General features: G+C 42.3%; 1 non-coding gene across 1 annotated transcript; it reads right to left on the bottom strand.

Annotated features, from left to right (window-relative positions):
• Positions 1-18,768: 18,768 nt before the first annotated feature.
• Positions 18,769-18,874, bottom strand: LOC122022085. Its single transcript, XR_006122827.1, has one exon. It is a non-coding gene; the product is annotated as a small nucleolar RNA R71 (small nucleolar RNA).
• Between the last annotated feature and the right edge of the window lie 238 nt (positions 18,875-19,112).

Genomic DNA, 19,112 nt, shown 5'->3' with positions numbered 1-19,112 from the left:
CCGACGGGCTCGGTGCGTCCGAAGGACGAGAGAGCTGCGGAAGAGTACTCCGGTGGGCGTGAAGAGCGTGTGCGGTGTTCGAGGGACGTTAAGCCAAGACGGAAGGCTGCTCAAGGAGAAGGCCGGGAATTGGGTTCGGGTGAGCCCTATTCCGGTTGGCCGCAATCACCCAAAAGAACAGAGCTTCGGAAGCCAAAGCGAAGAAGAAAAGGAGACAAAAGAGGCTGAAATTACTGTAGTAGGAACCTTGAAGGCGCCTTAAACATATTGAAGGCGCCTTAAACATATTGAAGGCACCTTAAACATATTCAAGGCGCCTTCAACATTGAAGGCGTCTTGAAAGGCTTGTTTAAGGCGCCTTGAGCCAGGTCAGTTTGACCGTTTGCGCTGCGGATAAAGTTTTATCCGCTGACCGAGATGAAGGCGCCTTGAACCTTGTTGGAGGCACCTTGGACTCTCGGGATAAGATTTCCAAGACCTATATAAAGGCCCCTGGAGCTAGGAAAGTAATTATAACTCAAGCAATCATTGTGTAGCCATTCCTAGCAATAGTTCTAAGCTTCCAAAGTGTAAAAGGCTTCTCCGCCTTCAGAGAAGGAGAATTTTTCTACTGAGCTCTTCATCGCCCTGGATTAATAACCATCTTGGTTGTAACCAGGTTAACTCCCGGTCGTCTCTGTATTTCTATATTTTCGTATTGCTTTATTAATTTATCACTATTGCACTAATTGAGTTGAAAGTACGAGGAGGGTATATTTTATTTTTGTTTACAGCAATTCACCCCCCCTCTTGCCGGCCTCCGCTGCACCTACAGAAGTTGGAGCTTGCCCCTGTGAACGTGTGGAAGGGGAATCCATGGTGGTTGCAGGAGGACAGTTGGCAGGTACAGGGGTATCCTGGACGTGCAAGGCTGGAGGTGGAATGGAAGACTTGATCACCGGTTCGGCTGACAAATCATCAGCATTTAGGTCGTGTCCAATATACCTTCGGCGAAATCTGTAAACCAAGGGTTGGTCGTCCGAGTCTAAATCTTCAGGGGAAGGTCGGTATCGTTGAGCCGAAGGAGATGTAGTAGTTCTACTGGAAGGATCGACAGTGAGACGCGCCTGCCAGGCTACCCGAGAAGCCGCTCGGAAAGAAGGGCTGGCAGGGGGAATGTCCATTGACCCTGAAGGAGTTCGGAGGGTCTGTCGGATAGAAGGTTCAGGAACTGTTTGGGGGAAGGACGAGGGAGTTGGTTGAGGAGCTGACTGAGGAATAACAGTGATAGGCGCTCTCAACCGGGAAGGGGAAGAATGCGGGAGGGGTCTCCTTTCCAATATGATTCTACTTCTCCGCATTATTTCCTGTTCGCTAAAGGGGAGAGGCTGGACATCTGAGGCATGGAGCAAGGTGTTGGTTGCAAGGAAAAAGCAAAGTTGTAGTAACCACATCAAAAGACAGAGCGAAGTAATTCAAGGGCAGGCAAGACTCACCCAAGGAACGAGGCAGCTCGGAAGAGGAGATGCGGCTCAGCCTGAAGAAAGACAGCATCTCCTCAGATAGTAGTCTCATTAAGTCCAGCCTCCAGCATCTCAACTGAGCTAGAGTTTCTATGAAGAGGGGATCATTACTGAACTCCCCCATGTAGGGTGCCACAGGGAGGATTCTCTGCCAGGGAGTAGGCCACTCCACAGCGGAAGGAAACTTAAGGAAAAAGTATTTATCCTTCCAAGTAGGTTCGGATGAGGGAATAGGACAAAAGAAGGTGGTCCAGGTACGGGTCTGGAAGCAAAATAAGCCCTCACCGTGCTGGCGAGAAGTGAAGAAATAATGGAATAGGTGGACAGACTAGGAGAGTTCGTAAACTTCACATAAGACCACAAACTCACATAGGATTCTTATGGAATTGGGGGTTAGTTGGCCCATTGAGATTCGAAAATATCGACATACATCCGAGAATAAAGGGTGAAGGGGAAAGCGTAGCCCAGCGACAAACTGCTCCTTGTAAAAGGTGATATATCCCGCTGGAGGAGAGGAAACCTGGTAGAGAATGTTAGGAATTATGATGTGAAAGTCATTGAGATTTCGTAAGTGAAACGAAGATCATCCAGATCTACACCCGTGAAGGAAGAAACTCCGGGAGGGTAAACAATGTTAGGAAAAACCATAGGAAGGAGTCAGGTGCGAGGCAGAAGACAAGAAGGTGAAGCAGGAGGCAAGAGGAAGCAAAAGGCCGGAAGGAACATGGAGTGAGTAGAAAGCGAGAGCAAAAGGAAGAAGCAGGCAAAAAAATTCCATGGGGTAGAGGAGGAGGCCTATTTATAGCCAACATTTATAAGGGTATTAAGGTCAAACCATCATCCAATGACTCACAATCAAAGCGGTTTAAGATATCCAAGCAAAGGGGGTCATCGGATCATCATAGAAAATGAGCCACTGTAGATGACTCAATGTACGAGGATCATCATGGGGTTGCCTCGGAAAGCGTGCTACTGTAGTACGAGGCGTTTGAGATCCTCGCACATTTTTTCTCACCTTCCTTCGCCTGGGTTTGCCAAAGTTTGGTGGGCGAACCCTGTTAGGGAGCTAGCTCGGGACACTAAGCTATCAGAGGCCCAAGGCAAGGGTACTAACCAGAGGGCCATCGTGGTCGAAACAGATCCGGGGTCAAGGAGCAAGAAACAAAGAATTCTCAAGATAAAGATAGCGACCTGGAGATTTCCTAAGCTTAAGTAATATCAGATAACAGTAGACCGAGAGATTTTCTGAGCTTAAATAACTTCAAATAAAAGCAAATATGGAATGTCTACACATTAAAGGGTTTTTACATCATAACTCGGGATCTGTAGGAGGTACATCACTCAAGGGGGGTATAGGAAGTCGTCATCATCGATAAAGGATGGGAAGGCTTCATTAGGAAGTTCTTGCATTAGGCGATCCCTATCCAGGAAGTCTTCCGAGGGGGCAGAGCAAAGAAGTCCTTGTTCAAACAACTGGCGCACAGTACCCCTGCCCCCGTAGCAGAGCATCAGATCGATTAGATCGCCTATCTTCTTCCGGAAGAATGAAGACTTCATGTAGGAAATTCTATAAGCTCTGAGGCAATCATTTTCGCCTGACCTGTACTCCATCAGCTCTACCTTTACTTTGTGTGCAGCAGCCAGAGCCAGTGTATTCTCCTACTTAAGGGTAGAAGCCTCCACCTGGACTTTGAGAAGATCTGCATGGAGAGACTTGATGGTGGCCTAGTCAATAGCCCACTTAGCCTTCAAAGCCTTTTCCCGATCAGCGCTGGCAGCCAGGTCTGCTCGGATGACTCCCAGGTCTTTCTGCAAGGCTGTATTAGACTCCCGGAGTGCCTCTAGGTCTGCAGAGATATTAGCTAGCTCTGACTCTTTTTTCTCTAGTTCGGTCGCTAGCTGACGACGGCGCTACCCCTCTGAGTTCAGTTTGGAATCACTGGTCTTTAGGGCCGCCTACAGCTCCATTATCCTTTCAGAAGATGCCTGAGCCAGATTCGTAGCAGATTGAGCGGACTCCCCTACCGTGTGAAGATAAGAGTCAAAGGATCGTCCGCAGTCAGAGGGTTGAACGGATCGTGGGGAGTCAGGGGTAGCTCCGATTCTCGGACCCGAGCCTTCAGTGACTCGTTCTCTTTCAGCAGCTCGGCGGTGAACTGGGTTAGGCTAAGGCTCGCGGAGCAGGCCTACCCGACAAGAAGAGGGAAGTCAGAAATAATGTCAGATAGCCAGGCCAGGAAAAGGAAGACTCACCGATATAATATGTTGCGAATCCAGATCCAGCCCTCCCCACTGGGAGCCTCCCCAGAACTCATCATTAGCTGATCTCCATGAGGTGGTTAAGGCCCCATGAAGTTGAACTTGGCCACGAAGAGAAGTGCCACCCACAGTTGCTGAACCCCCTTGTTGGTTGCTACTCGGAAAACCTAATGGTTCCATTGTACAAAATTTTGTACAAAGGTCTGAACCTTTTCCTAGCTACCATGTGTTCTTTTAAATTAAACTTGGATCGCCTGCGGAACTTAACACATTTGATCAAAAGTTTAATCTATTTGTTCTTCTAGGTTTAGACTCGGATCTCCTGCGGAACTTAACACGTTCGATCCAAATCACCTAGGTTATTAATTTCATTAAATATTAGTTTCCAAAATTGGCTTCCAGTACTGACGTGGCGAGGCACATGACCTTCTTGGATATGGGAACAACCACCACCGACTAGACAAAGCCTTTTAAAGAAAGTTAATATTTAATTTCCTTAAATAACTTTAGGTCAACCGAAAAGAACAATCAAATCGCAAGGAAAAAAAAACAAAAGAACACAACATCGAAAACAAATTCGAAATACTAGAATCGCATGCCTCTTGTATTTGGTATTATTTCCAAAAATAACTAGTATGATGCGGAAAGGAAAAATACTAGTTATACTTTTAGAAAGACCTCTTGATCTTCTATCCTATTCCTCTTCTAACCTCGGACGTTGTGTGGGCAACGATCTTCCAAGATGAGGACCACCTAGCACCTTCTTCTTCTTCCTTCAAGTTTCGGCCAAGCACCAAAATCCAAGGATGAAGAACTTTTTCCACCAACTAAGCTCCAAGGGATGCAAGCTTTCTCTCCTTCTTCTTCTTCTTCTTCTCCAAGTAGTATCCGGCCACCACAACAGCTCCAAGCAAGGAAGAGTTTTGCCCACCACAAAGAGGAAGAGAGGGAGATAGGATGGCCGGCCACAACACCAAGGAAAAAGAGGGAGAGAATAATAGAGGTTGTGTCTCATGAAGGCACCCTAACCCCCTCTTTTATATTCCTTAGCTTTGGTAAATAAGGAAATTTAATTACAATAAAATTTCCTTAACTTTCCTTGACAACAATTAATTAAGAAAAATTAAATAAAATTTCCTAATCAATTATATCATGGTCGGCCACCTCATGGAGAGCAAACAAGATAATTTTTAATCAACAATTAAAAATTCCTTATTTATCTTCGGAAATTTAAAAAAATAAAATTTCCCTTTAAAATCCCTTCATGGTTGATAAAAAGAAATTTCTATAATTTTAATTTTTCAACATGTGAATAATTTACATAGAGAAAAAAAATAAAATATCTTTCCTATCTACAAATAAGGAAAGAGATCTAATCTCTTTTCTTAATCTTTTGTAGAAGAGATATTTTAATTTTAATTCTCTCCAATAAATTATATCTTCCACATAAGAAAAATTTAAAATTAAAATTCTTTTAAATTTAATGGGGGTCGGCCGCCTAAGCTTGGGTTCAAGCTAGGGTCGGCCACCCATGAATCAAGACTTGGCCGGCCCTAGCTTGATCCACAAGCTAGCTTGGCCGACCCCCTTATCATGGGTATAAAGGTGGGTATAGTACTCTATAAATAAGAGGCTACGATAGGGACCGAGAGGAGGAATTGATTTTGGTCTCTCGATAAAATTAAGCATCCCGTGTTCGCCCCGAACACACAACTTAATTTTATCAATATTAATTTATTCCACTAGAGAACTATTATTGAACTACCGCACCAATCCCAAATTACATTTTTGGGCTCCTTCTTATTATGAGTGTGTTAGTCTCCCTGTGTTTAAGATGTCAAATGTCCACTAATTAAGTGAGTTACTGACAACTCATTTAATTAATATCTTCATCCAAGAATAGTACCACTCAACCTTATCGTCATGACGGACTAAGTCCACCTGCAGAGTTTAACATGACAATCTTTATGAGCTCATCTTGGGGACATTATCAACCTAGATTACTAGGACACAGTTTCCTTCTATAATCAACAACACACACTATAAGTGATATCATTTCCCAACTTATCGGGCTTATTGATTCATCGAACTAAATCTCACCCATTGATAAATTAAAGAAATAAATATAAATATATGTGCTTGTTATTATATTAGGATTAAGAGCACACACTTCCATAATAACTGAGGTATTTGTTTCTTTATAAAGTCAGTATAAAAGAAATGACCTCTAATGGTCCTACTCAATACACTTTAAGTGTACTAGTGTAATTATATAGTCAAGATAAACTAATTCCTAATTACACTACGGCCTTCCAATGGTTTGTTCCTTTCCATTTTGGTCGTGAGCTACTGTTTATAATTTATAAGGTATTGATAACATCATCTTCTGTATGTGGCACCACATACTATGTTATCTACAATATAAATTAATTGAACAACTACAACTAAATGTAGACAATTTGACCAAATGTGATTCTTTATTCAAAATAAATGTTTACAAAAGCTTAGGCTTTCAGTATACACTCTAACAATCTCCAACTTATACTAATGACTAAGCTGCCATATCTTCTGCCATACATCTAATTCTCATTCCTTCCACATGCCGATCGAAAGCTTTTGCCGGAAGGGCCTTAGTGAAAGGATCTGCCAGGTAATCTGCTGATGCAATCTTGGCGATGACAACTTCTCCTCGCTTCACGATATCTCGTATCAGGTGGTACTTGCGCTCTATATGTTTACTTGCCTTATGGGCTCGTGGTTCCTTCGAGTTTGCAACTGCACCGCTATTATCACAATAAATTGTGATGATTTTGGGAAAACTAGGAATCACATCTAAGTCCATTAGAAAGTTCCTGAGCCATACTGCTTCTTTAGCCGCCTCAGAGGCTGCTACATACTCAGCTTCCATGGTTGAGTCCGAAACGCATTTTTGCTTAACACTCCTCCATGCAATAGCTCCACCTCCCAAAGTAAACACATAGCCTGATGTAGACTTACTGTTGTCCCTATCTGATTGGAAATTTGAATCCGTGTAACCCACAGGGAGCAAATCGTCTACTTGGTAAACTAGCATATAATCTCTAGTCCTTCTCAGGTACTTTAATATATGATTTACCGCAGTCCAACGTCCTTGTCCAGGGTTACTTTGATATCTGCTAACCATGCCCACGGCAAAACAGATATCAGGTCTCGTACATAGCATTGCATACATTAAGCTTCCTACAGCCGAAGCATAAGGAACTGCTTTCATGTCCTCTATCTCCTTTGATGTCTTCGGAGACATCTCTTTAGATAGAGCTACTCCATGCCTAAAAGGTAAGAAACCTTTCTTGGAATCCTGGATGCTAAAACGAGCAAGGATTGTATCTATATATGAAGCTTGGGACAGACACAACATTCTTTTCTTGCGATCCCTTATAACTTTGATCCCAAGAATGTGTGTACAATCTCCTAAGTCCTTCATATCAAATTGTTTGGACAACCATACCCTTACATCCGATAATACCTTGACATTGTTGCCAATTAACAAAATATCATCTACGTATAGTACAAGAAATACCACCACGTTTCCGTTACACTTCTTGTATACACAAGACTCATCCAGACACTGAATAAATCCATATGACTGGATTACTTCATTGAACCGAATGTTCCAAGACCTTGAAGCTTGCTTCAGTCCATAAATGAACCGATTGAGCTTGCACACTAGATGCTCTTTGCCTTTTTCAATGAACCCTTCTGGTTGCTTCATATGGATGTTCTCTTCAAGACTTCCATTAAGGAAAGCTATCTTGACATCCATTTGATAAATCTCATAATCCATATGAGCAGCAATAGATAAGAGTATCCGGATAGACATAAGCATGGCTACCGGTGAAAAGGTCTCCTCATAATCGATTCCCTCTTTCTGAGTGTATCCTTTCGCAACAAGCCTAGCTTTGAAGGTTTCTACCTTCCCGTCTGTCCCTCTTTTCCTTTTGTAAATCCACTTGCATCCAACGACTTTTACACCATCGGGTGGTTCTACAAGCTCCCAGACCTTATTAGAGTACATAGACTCTATTTCAGAATTTATTGCCTTTTGCCAAGATGTTGCATCTATATCTTGGAGTGCTTCATCATATGTTCGGGGATCATGTTCATGTTTACCCGGGATCAAGTCCGAAGACTCTCCCAAAAACATGAATCTTTCAGGCTGCCTCACAACCCTCCCACTACGACGAGGCACTGTCTGTGGTTGTGTATCATGTGTGACACGTGTTGCAGTCTCTTGTGGTACTTCATCTTGTACTGTTGGTACTAAGGTAGACGTGTCATCTCTAAGTTCTTCTAAAACAACTTTGCTACTGGGCTTGTGATCTATTATATAGTCTTTTTCTAAAAACTGGGCATTGGTGCTAACAATGACCTTCTGATCTTTAGGACTATAAAATAAACCACCTTTCGTTCCTCTGGGATACCCCACAAACACGCAAACTTCTGTACGAGATTCTAACTTATCAGCATCTGGTTTCTGCACATGTGCTAGACTACCCCAAATCCGAATATGTCTTAGACTGGGCTTTCGCCCATTCCACAATTCTGTGGGAGTAGAAGAAACTGATTTAGAAGGTACTAAGTTCAGAATGTACACTGCTGTTTCCAGAGCGTATCCCCAAAACGAATTTGGTAATTCTGAATAACTCATCATCGATCTAACCATCTCCATAAGAGTCCTATTCCTTCGTTCTGCCACACCATTCTGTTGGGGTGTACTAGGTGCGGACAGTTGGGATTGAATCCCGGCCTCTGATAAGTAATTCCTAAACTCTCCTAAGAGGTATTCGCCACCACGATCAGACCGTAGTGTCTTGGTACTTTTACCTAGTCGTTTCTCCACATCAGCCTTGTACTCTTTGAACTTATCAAAGCACTCGGACTTACGGCGCATTAGGTAAATGTATCCGTATCTTGAATAATCGTCTATAAAAGAGACAAAATATTCAAAACCTCCTCTTGCCTGGACAGACATAGGACCACACAAATCAGAATGAACCAATTCTAACACTTCTTTGGCTCTATACCCCTTGGCCTTAAAAGGCCTCTTGGTCATTTTACCTTCAAGCAAGATTCACAAGTTGGAAAATTTTCCAACTCTAATGAACCCAAAAGTCCATCAGCCATAAGCCTTTGAATCCTACTTAAGTTAATATGACCAAGCCTTAGATGCCAAAGATATGCATGGGTCATTTCCGAAGGTTCTTTTCTTTTATTTGAGTTAGAAGATGAGTTATAAATTTCCATGTTTTGCTTTGTGGGAGAAATTGGATTTAAAGTATACAAATTGCCAACTAGTGCACCAGAACAGATAATCACTTTATTTCTCTTAATAACTACATCGTTACTAAAGGAAACTGAATATCCATCTAAAAATAGTTTAGAAACTGAAATTAAATTCTTTCTAAAACTGGGTACATAAAGACAATTTCTTAAAACCAAATTTCTATTTCTATTAAAAGATAAGTAGACGTCTCCCACTGCAACAACCGCCACCTTAGTAGCATTGCCCATGTAGACGGTAATCTCTCCTTCAGTTAGTCGTCGGGTTTCCTGGAACCCCTGCAAGGAATTACAGATATGATCAGTGGCTCCCGTATCTACATCAGGTGCTGGTAGATAACACCGCTAAACATGTTTCAACAACTAGAGCATGAGATATACCTTTGTTGTTCTGATTCCTACGAGGACAGTCCGCCTTTCAATGCCCTGACTGCTTGCAGATGAAGCACTTGCCCTTCGGCTTCTTCATTCCATCTTTAGGTCCTGTACTCTAAGATTTATTCACTTACTTTGCTGAACCAACTTGTTTCTTCTTCTTCTTTTCTTTCGGTTTAGAAGTAGAACCATTTTTAGCATAGTGAATATGAGAATTGTGACGAAACAAACTTTCTGCTGCCTGAAGTTCTGTCAGTAGTTCCGCCAATGAATATACCCTTTTGTTCATATTGTAATTTAGGCGGAATTGCTCAAAACTTCTAGGTAGTGTTTGGAGGATCATATCGATCTGGGTTTCCCCATCAATTTCTCCTCCAAGGATCTGTATTTCGTTCAGATAAGCCATCTTCTTTAGGATATGATCCCTCACAGGAGTTCCCTCTTGCATGGTGGCTATCATTATCTTTCTCATGGCTTCTTGTCTAGAAGCCCGATCCTGATGACCAAAGAGTTCCTTGAGATTGTTCATAATATCATAAGCTGTTGGTAAATCTTGATGCTGATGTTGCAATACATTTGACATTGAAGCCAAAATGTAACACCGCGCCATCTCATCCGCCTTTACCCATTTCTTATGATATTCAATCTCCTCTTGGGTAGATTCACCAGTGGGTGCATCAGGGCAAGGTTCAGTCAGTACAAACTTATAGCTTTCAGCAGTAAGAACAATGTCCAGGTTCCTTTTCCAATCTATGTAGTTAGGACCAGTAAGTCTATTCTGTTGTAGTATGATGGACAGTGGGTTGAAAGTCATCCTAAGAATCACAAATAACTTTTGGTCAGAACTCTAAATTTAGAATAATATTGATTTCTCAAACAATACTATTTTAAATTAACCAACACCTCAAAACACCGCGAATATTGTATGCCACGATAGTGTGGACGTATACAAATTCAGCATTCGTAAAAGGAGGGTTTAACCCATTAACTTTATTATCTTGTCAATCTAACTTTTTGACAAATAAAATTAATAGTTGGTATCCTTTTGGTCACACGAATAATAGCAGTGACTCCGATGGGGAGGATACTATTAAATGTGCCTAAGTGTATACCTTTACTTGACACTAAGTCCATTAATAAGATTGTGCCCCTTCCGATGGGGAAGATCACACGCTCTTAATTAACTTCCTATAGTCATCCAAAATGGAAGTTTGTTCTAGTGATCCACAAACAAGCTCATCCGATATGGAGGAAGGCACTCAGAGCCAACGCGCAAGCTTGTTTGCATCACTTACAAACCAGTAATGGAGACCGTGGAATTTATTTAAAATCCCTCTCCCACTTAGTTATTTATAAATGAGGAATTTTAACTATGCTAGTCTACTAAACATGTATACTAACATGCACACACAGCACAATATAAAAGCAATAAATAGAAAAACTAATTTTCAACTATTATGACTTTTATCTATTGTTGTCCTCCGTGTGTTGTCATCCCAAGCTACTGCCATTTTTGGCCACCGCCACCGGGTCTAGCTGTCGCATCCATCTTGCTTCTTGTTCCGCTGCGCCTCTGGTCCTCAAAAGGTTCCATGCCTTGCAAGATTCGATCCGCGACATAAATAGAATTTTATATTTTTCGATCCTATATTCCTCGAAGGAATGTACATGTAAACTAGATCGAACATAAAATAAAAATTTACATCCATCGATCCTATATTCCATAAAAGGAATGTACATGTAACTAGATCAAAAATAAAATCCTAATAAAAACTAAATACAGCTCCTGCTGTATTTTATAATACAATCATGCACACATATATAAATGCCCTTGACATGTCCAAGGGTCCAATTACACACATAAAAAACTATAAGCCATAATAGTTGGATCCTGCATCCACAAAGTTAGCACATCCTACTATTAACCTGCCTAAATTATGTATGTCATGTGCATAATTAAACTAATACCAAATACACAGAGGCAAAACCCTAGCTCTGATACCAATTGTTGGTTGCTACTCGGAAAACCTAATGGTTCCACTGTACAAAATTTTGTACAAAGGTCTGAACCTTTTCCTAGCTACCATGTGTTCTTTTAAATTAAACTTGGATCGCCTGCGGAACTTAACACGTTTGATCAAAAATTTAATCTATTTGTTCTTTTAGGTTTAGACTCGGATCTCCTGCGGAACTTAACACGTTTGATCCAAATCACCTAGGTTATTAATTTCATTAAATATTAGTTTTCAAAATTGGCTTCCAGTACTGACGTGGCGAGGCACATGACCTTCTTGGATATGGGAACAACCACCACCGACTAGACAAAGCCTTTTAAAGAAAGTTAATATTTAATTTCCTTAAATAACTTTAGGTCAACCGAAAAGAACAATCAAATCACAAGGAAAAAAAAACAAAATAACACAACATCAAAAACAAATTCAAAATACTAGAATCGCATGCCTCTTGTATTTGGTATTATTTCCAAAAATAACTAGTATGATGCGGAAAGGAAAAATACTAGTTATACCTTTTAGAAAGACCTCTTGATCTTCTACCGTATTCCTCTTCTAACCTCGGACGTTGTGTGGGCAACGATCTTCCAAGATGAGGACCACCTAGCACCTTCTTCTTCTTCCTTCAAGTTTCGGCCAAGCACCAAAATCCAAGGATGAAGAACTTTTTCCACCAACTAAGCTCCAAGGGATGCAAGCTTTCTCTCCTTCTTCTTCTTCTTCTCCAAGTAGTATCCGGCCACCACAAAAGCTCCAAGCAAGGAAGAGTTTCGACCACCACAAAGAGGAAGAGAGGGAGAGAGGATGGCCGGCCACAACACCAAGGAAAAAGAGGGAGAAAATAATAGAGGTTGTGTCTCATGAAGGCACCCCAACCCCCTCTTTTATATTCCTTAGTTTTGGTAAATAAGGAAATTTAATTACAATAAAATTTCCTTAACTTTCCTTGACAACAATTAATTAAGAAAAATTAAATAAAATTTCCTAATCAATTATATCATGGTCGGCCACCTCAATAAGATCAAACAAGGTAATTTCAATCAACAATTAAAATTCCTTATTTGTCTTCGGAAAAAATAAAATTTCCCTTTAAAATCCCTTCATGGTTGATAAAAAGAAATTTCTATAATTTTAATTTTTCTACATGTGAATAATTTACATAGAGAAAAAAAATAAAATATCTTTCCTATCTACAAATAAGGAAAGAGATCTAATCTCTTTTCTTAATCTTTTGTAGAAGAGATATTTTAATTTTAATTCTCTCCAATAAATTATATCTTCCACATAAGAAAAATTTAAAATTAAAATTCCTTTAAATTTAATGGGGGCCTGCCACCTAAGCTTGGGATTAAGCTAGGGCTGGCCACCCATGAATCAAGACTTGGCCGGCCCTAGTTTGATCCACAAGCTAGCTTGGCCGACCCCCTTATCATGGGTATGAAGGTGGGTATAGGTGGCTATAGTACTCTATAAATAAGAGGCTACAATAGGGACCGAGAGGAGAAATTGGTTTTGGTCTCCCGATAAAATTAAGCATCCCATGTTCGCCCCGAACACACAACTTTATTTTATCAATAATAATTCATTCCACTAGAGAACTATTATTGAACTACCGCACCAATCCCAAATTACATTTTTGGGCTCCTTCTTATTATGAGTGTGTTAGTCTCCCTGTGTTTAAGATGTCAAATGTCCACTAATTAAGTGAGTTACTGACAACTCATTTAATTAATATCTTCATCCAAGAATAGTACCACTCAACCTTATCGTCATGTCAGACTAAGTCCACCTGCAGGATTTAACATGACAATCTTTATGAGCTCATCTTGGGGACATTATCAACATAGATTACTAGGACACAGTTTTGTTCTATAATCAACAACACACATTATAAGTGATATTATTTCCCAACTTATCGGGCTTATTGATTCATCTAACTAAATCTCACCCATTGATAAATTAAAGAAATAAATATCAAATATATGTGCTTGTTATTATATTAGGATTAAGAGCACACACTTCCATAATAACTGAGGTATTTGTTTCTTTATAAAGTCAGTATAAAAGAAACGACCTCTAATGGTCCTAGTCAATACACTTTAAGTGTACTAGTGTAATTATATAGTCAAGATAAACTAATTCCTAATTACACTACGACCTTCCAATGGTTTGTTCCTTTCCATTTTGGTCATGAGCTACTGTTTATAATTTATAAGGTATTGATAACATCATCTTCTGTATGTGACACCACATACTATGTTATCTACAATATAAATTAATTGAACAACTACAACTAAATGTAGAAAATTTGACCAAATGTGATTCTTTATTCAAAATAAATGTTTACAAAAGCTTAGGCTTTCAGTATACACTCTAACACCCCTGTTGAATCCCGCCTGAGCATAGAGGGCAAGCTCCAGGAGGCCGTGAAATCATACTTGCTCTTGTTGGGTCGTGCCCTGGTACGAGCAGATGAAGGGGAGGAGGCGACAGGAGCTACGAAAGGGGTCGCAGAACTCCCGGGCTAGTCTATGGTGGAGGGTCCGAGCCGCTCAAGAGCTAAGACCCGGACAGGTGTGGGTGCGGGGACTTCGACCGCTAGAGGAGATTCCTGGACGAGGGCTCTTGCTGTTTGCGCCTGGACTTTGGGGACCTTGGAGGAAGCTAGCCTGAGTGAAGGAAGCGCAGGAGAAGACTGAACGGAAGGCGTGACTCTTTTGCGCTTACGCTGGAGGCGGAAACACTTATCTGGGGGTGGAGAAGGAGCCTGCTCTTCCTCGATTGGTTCCAGAGCTATGGGGCCAGTCTCAGGAGGGACAGAGGCCAGAAGGAGTTCAGTGGAGGACTCTGAAGGATCCTCCGCTGTGTCATGTGAAGTAGTCGAGGGAACGACAAAGCCTTTTGTGATTTCCTCGCCCATGGCCTTCAAAACATTGCTGGGCAGTTTGCTTGATTCACACGAATAAGCCCGGAACATAGCAGCCTCTGTAAAGAAAGAAGAAAATACCTTAGTTAGCGAAGACTAGCGGGAGGAAAAGCAACATCTTACCAAACGACGCTCCTATAGCTGTAGGGACTGGGCTGAGTCCAAAAAAGTGCAAAAAGCCTTCTCACAATATTATAGACAGGAGAAGGCGGACTCCTTGTATTTTCTCTGAAGATGTATGGCAGACAGGTTGATGCATGTGATCTGGTAATTCAAAAGGTGAGGGAAGGCTAGAATGTCGGTTAGTCGACCAGGATACCAACTCAGGCAGTCTGATGAAGAAGAAGCGGGACTTCCAACCCTTATTGGAAGAGGGCATATCAAGGAAGAATTTACACTCGACTCTAGATTGCACCATGAACACGCCAGACTCAGATCGTTTCAGAGAATAGAAGTGGTGGAAGAGTTGTGCGGTTAAAGGAACCTGGTATACCCTACAAAGGATGACCATGCCAGAAATAGCACGAATAACATTAGGAGAAAACTGTGAAAGGGGAATACTAAAATATTCACTCAAGGAAGAGAAAATTGGATGAAGAGGAAAGAGAAGACCTTCCAAAAGTTGGTCCTTAAAGAAAGTTACAAAGCCTTGGGGAGGGGAAGAAGGGTGTTCATCCGGTCGGGGAGCTCGTAGTTGATAGTCTTTAGTAAGGTGAAAGTTATTACGGATCTGGAACAAGTCACTATCATCTAAGTCTAAAATATAATACGAATACCAGAGTACCTCATTACCTTCAGCCATGAGGGAATTGAGGGAGATGAAGAGGAGAAGAAGCGTTCACAAGAAACAAACACGAAAGAAAGACTTAGCAGGAGGAGGAAAAAGAAGTGGAAGAGTCGAAAGCAGTGCGAACGATGAGAAGAAGACGGTGGACAACCTTTAGGGTTTATAAAGCCAACCCCTAAGAAGCATCAAAAGGAGGGAAGGTATAATAATTTGAGTTGTCAGATCTAGGGTCATGTGTCAAAAGGCGCTGATCAGCCACAGTAGCGAGAAAGGTTTATGGGACATGCGTTACTCCCCTATGAAATGTATTAAAAAGGTATTAATGATGTACGTGACAAGCAAATCATGAAAATCAATTTTCGTACGACATTATTCCAACGTAGGAAGCCCATACGTCAGAAGGAAAGATGGTCATGCGGTTACCTCGGGAAAACCAAAGAAAAGCCATACGTCAGGGTTATGAGACCACCTCAGGAAAGAGGAGGGAAAATAAAGAGAAGCAGGAAGTTGAATTTGGCTCTCATTAAGATTTTAGTAAACAAATAACTTATCTGATTAAAGTTTGTGTGAGCTATTTGCAGGAAATGTCCCGAGTAGCGAACAATTGGTTGGACACCTAAAATGCAACACTAGAGCGGGAATTTTGGGGATACTCCCCAGGCCAATCCTCAAATATCAAAGTCGATTCTTGGATCAACCCCCAAAGAACTTTCCAATGACCTTTCCAGGTCGGTGTCCCAGACTCTCGCCCCAGTGCGAGTTATAAGTGAGTATACTCTCACGCCCAATGACCTTCCAGGTTGGGTCCCAGACTCTCGCCCAGTGCGAGTTATAAGTGAACATGCTCTCACGCCCAACGATCATCCAGGTTGGTGTCCTTCCAGGTCGGTGTCCCAGACTCTCGCTTTAGTGCGAGTTATAAGTGAGCATGCTCTCATGCCCAATGACCTTTCCAGGTCAGTGTCCCAGACTCTCGCCTTAGTGCGAATTATAAGTGAGCATGCTCTCACGCCCAACGACCTTCCAGGTCGGGTCCCAGACTCTCGCCTCAGTGCGAGTTATAAGTGAGCATGCTCTCACGCCCAACGATCGTCCAGGTCGGTGTCCCAAACTCGACCTTTCCAAGTCGGGTTCCAGACTCTCGCCCCAGTGCGAGTTATAAGTGAGCATGCTCTCACGCCCAACGACCTTTCCAGGTCAGGTCCCAGACTCTCGCCCCAATGCGAGTTATAAGTGAACATGCTCTCACGCCCAATGACCGTCCAAGTCGGTGTCCTAGACTCTCGTTTCAGTGCGAGTTATAAGTGAGCATGCTCTCACGCCCAACGACCTTTCTAGGTCGGTGTCCCTGACTCTCACCTCAGTGCGAGTTATAAGTGAGCATGCTCTCACGCCCAACGACCTTTCCATGTCGGTGTCCCAGACTCTTGCCCCACTGCGAGTTATAAGTGAGCATGCTCTTGATCTGCGCAAATATTATGATCATTTACGCATGTTTTGACGCACATTGACTCTTTTGTCTTGTATTCATTATATATATTCTTTTGCTCGGATATCTGCTCTTTGTTTGGTTTTGTGTTAACAGGGATGACTTTCGGAGCAAAAATGGCGATTATCTACGCACCGAAACAAGTTGAAGAACACGGCCATGCACATGGCCGTGTGACCACATAGGAGGGAACAGTGCACGGTCGTGCACCCTTGCACTACTGTGCGACCATGGAAGAGGTGAAGCAATACGCGGATGTGCACCCTTGCACGACTGTGCAGCCATGGCAGAGGCAGAGCAGCACACAGTCGTGCATCATTGCATGGTCGTGCCACCCCCAGGCCAAGATGAAGGAATGCCCGGCCGTGCATCCTTGCATGGCCGTGCCTCAGGGAACATGACCCAGAGACCACACGACCGTGCATCCTTGCACGGCCGTGCAGCCCCGCCAGAGGGAGAGAAGAACAAGGTCGTGCCATCTTGGCACGGTCGTGTCGCCGCGGCTAACCCTAATGTATATAAAGGGTTTTTAACCCTTTTACCAGGGAGGCGAGCCGTCAGGGGAGAATTCATTTTGGAGCCATTCTACGTTGTCTCAGAGCCCCGTCCCATGATCTTCCACCACCACATCAACTCCAGAAACAGAGAATCGGATTCGGAGGCCACTCGTCGTCATCGAAATAAGCATACTCTCTCTTCCTCGCTCTATCTGAAGATTGTATGTTTATTTACATTATCTCTTCGAGCGTTTCTCTAATACTTATGGAGTAGATCCTCTGTTCTAGGAGTAGGGAGTAGTTGAGGGTTGGTTTGATGTAAAACTCGCAGTTTGTCTATTCACGTTGGATGATCTTTCATGTCTTGTTTCAATTGCTTATCGCTTGATTGTGTAGAACTTGTCGACCTTGCATAGGAATTGTTTCTAGATTGTACACCCGAGGGGCCCTAGTGACAGGGGTAATTCGTTCATGGACATTTAGGGCACTTCCCTTAAAGGAGAGGCAAGTTCTCCTTAGGGAAACGAGGGACCGCACTCATCTCTTAACCGCTATTCTTAACCCACCAATTAGAGTTGTTTCCTTTAGATTCGCTGAGGCGCCCTAGTGACAGGGGTAAACCGTAACAGGCTTTCTTAGGAATCTTATTCCTCTTGGTGTTTAAGTGTAGCCACTTTAGTTTCTAGCAACTGCATGGTAAAGGACAACGAGGATAGGATAAATTGCGACACATCAATACTACCACAATGAAACCAACCTCCTAGAATACCTCGTAACCAAGTGAATACTTTGACTTTCCAGCTCTCGATTCTTTTTTCCAACCTCTCTCTTTAGATTATTCGATGTCATTGGTAACTTAGCTAAACCTAACTGAACAACTGCTAGTGCTTATAACCAGTCCCTGTGGGATTGATAATTTTATTACTGATGACAAATCCGTGCACTTATAGAATCGTAACAAGTTTTTGGCGCCGTTGCCGGGGCCTGCGTCTATAACATTAGCATATTCATATTGGATTAGACTAGGTTTTATTTTCTTTATTTACTGCATTTTTATTCTTTCCAGTATCATTCTTTATTTTGTATTGTCATATTCTATATCTTGCTTTTGCATGCGTAGAGCTAACCTTTCAAAACAGCTGCTACCATTTGATCCAGAGATTGACAGGACCTTTCTGAGGAGAAGGAATTTACAGAAAGCTTTCCAAGCAGCAAAAGAATCCTCAGGAATGGCCGATAAACCGCTGAAAGATTATGCGGCACCATGTGCACGAGGAGTCCGATCCAGTATCACCCGACCAACCATCGATGCTGACAACTTTGAGATCATGCCCGCAGTAATTCACATGGTCCAGAAAAATTAATTCGGTGGAGGACCACACGAGGACCCGAATCATCATCTAGAGCTGTTTTATGAAATCTGTGGCATGATGAAGGTGAATGAGGTTCTTCCAGAATCGGTGAGACTACTTCTTTTCGAATTTTCTCTAAAAGACACGGCCAAGCAGTGGCTGACTTCTCTACCGGCAGATAGCATATCATCTTGGGAGCAATGTGAGCAGAAATTCTTAGACAAGTTCTACCCTCCAAGCAAGACTGCCCACATGAGAAACCTGATCGCCAGCTTCAAGCAGATAGACTCAGAATCCCTATTTGAAGTATGGGACCGATTCAAGAGCATGCTGAGACAGTGTCCCCATCATGGCCTTGAGAAGTGGCTGGTTTTACACACCTTCTACAATGGAATAAATTATCATACGAAGGTATCATTGGACTCTACGGCAGGAGGGGCATTGATGAACAAGAGCCTTGATGAAGCAGAAGAAATAATAGAGAATGTGGCATAGAACCACCATCAGTGGACATCTGAAAGATCAGGTGGTGCGTTCTCAGGACATCAGATGAAGAAATCGATGCATTTACACTCATGTCTGCAAAGCTGGACG

Source organism: Zingiber officinale, chromosome 9A (genome assembly GCF_018446385.1).
Source record: "Zingiber officinale cultivar Zhangliang chromosome 9A, Zo_v1.1, whole genome shotgun sequence".
Taxonomy (NCBI): domain Eukaryota; kingdom Viridiplantae; phylum Streptophyta; class Magnoliopsida; order Zingiberales; family Zingiberaceae; genus Zingiber; species Zingiber officinale.
Note: the sequence above shows the minus strand (reverse complement) of the source record. Positions and strands in the feature narration are given on the sequence as shown.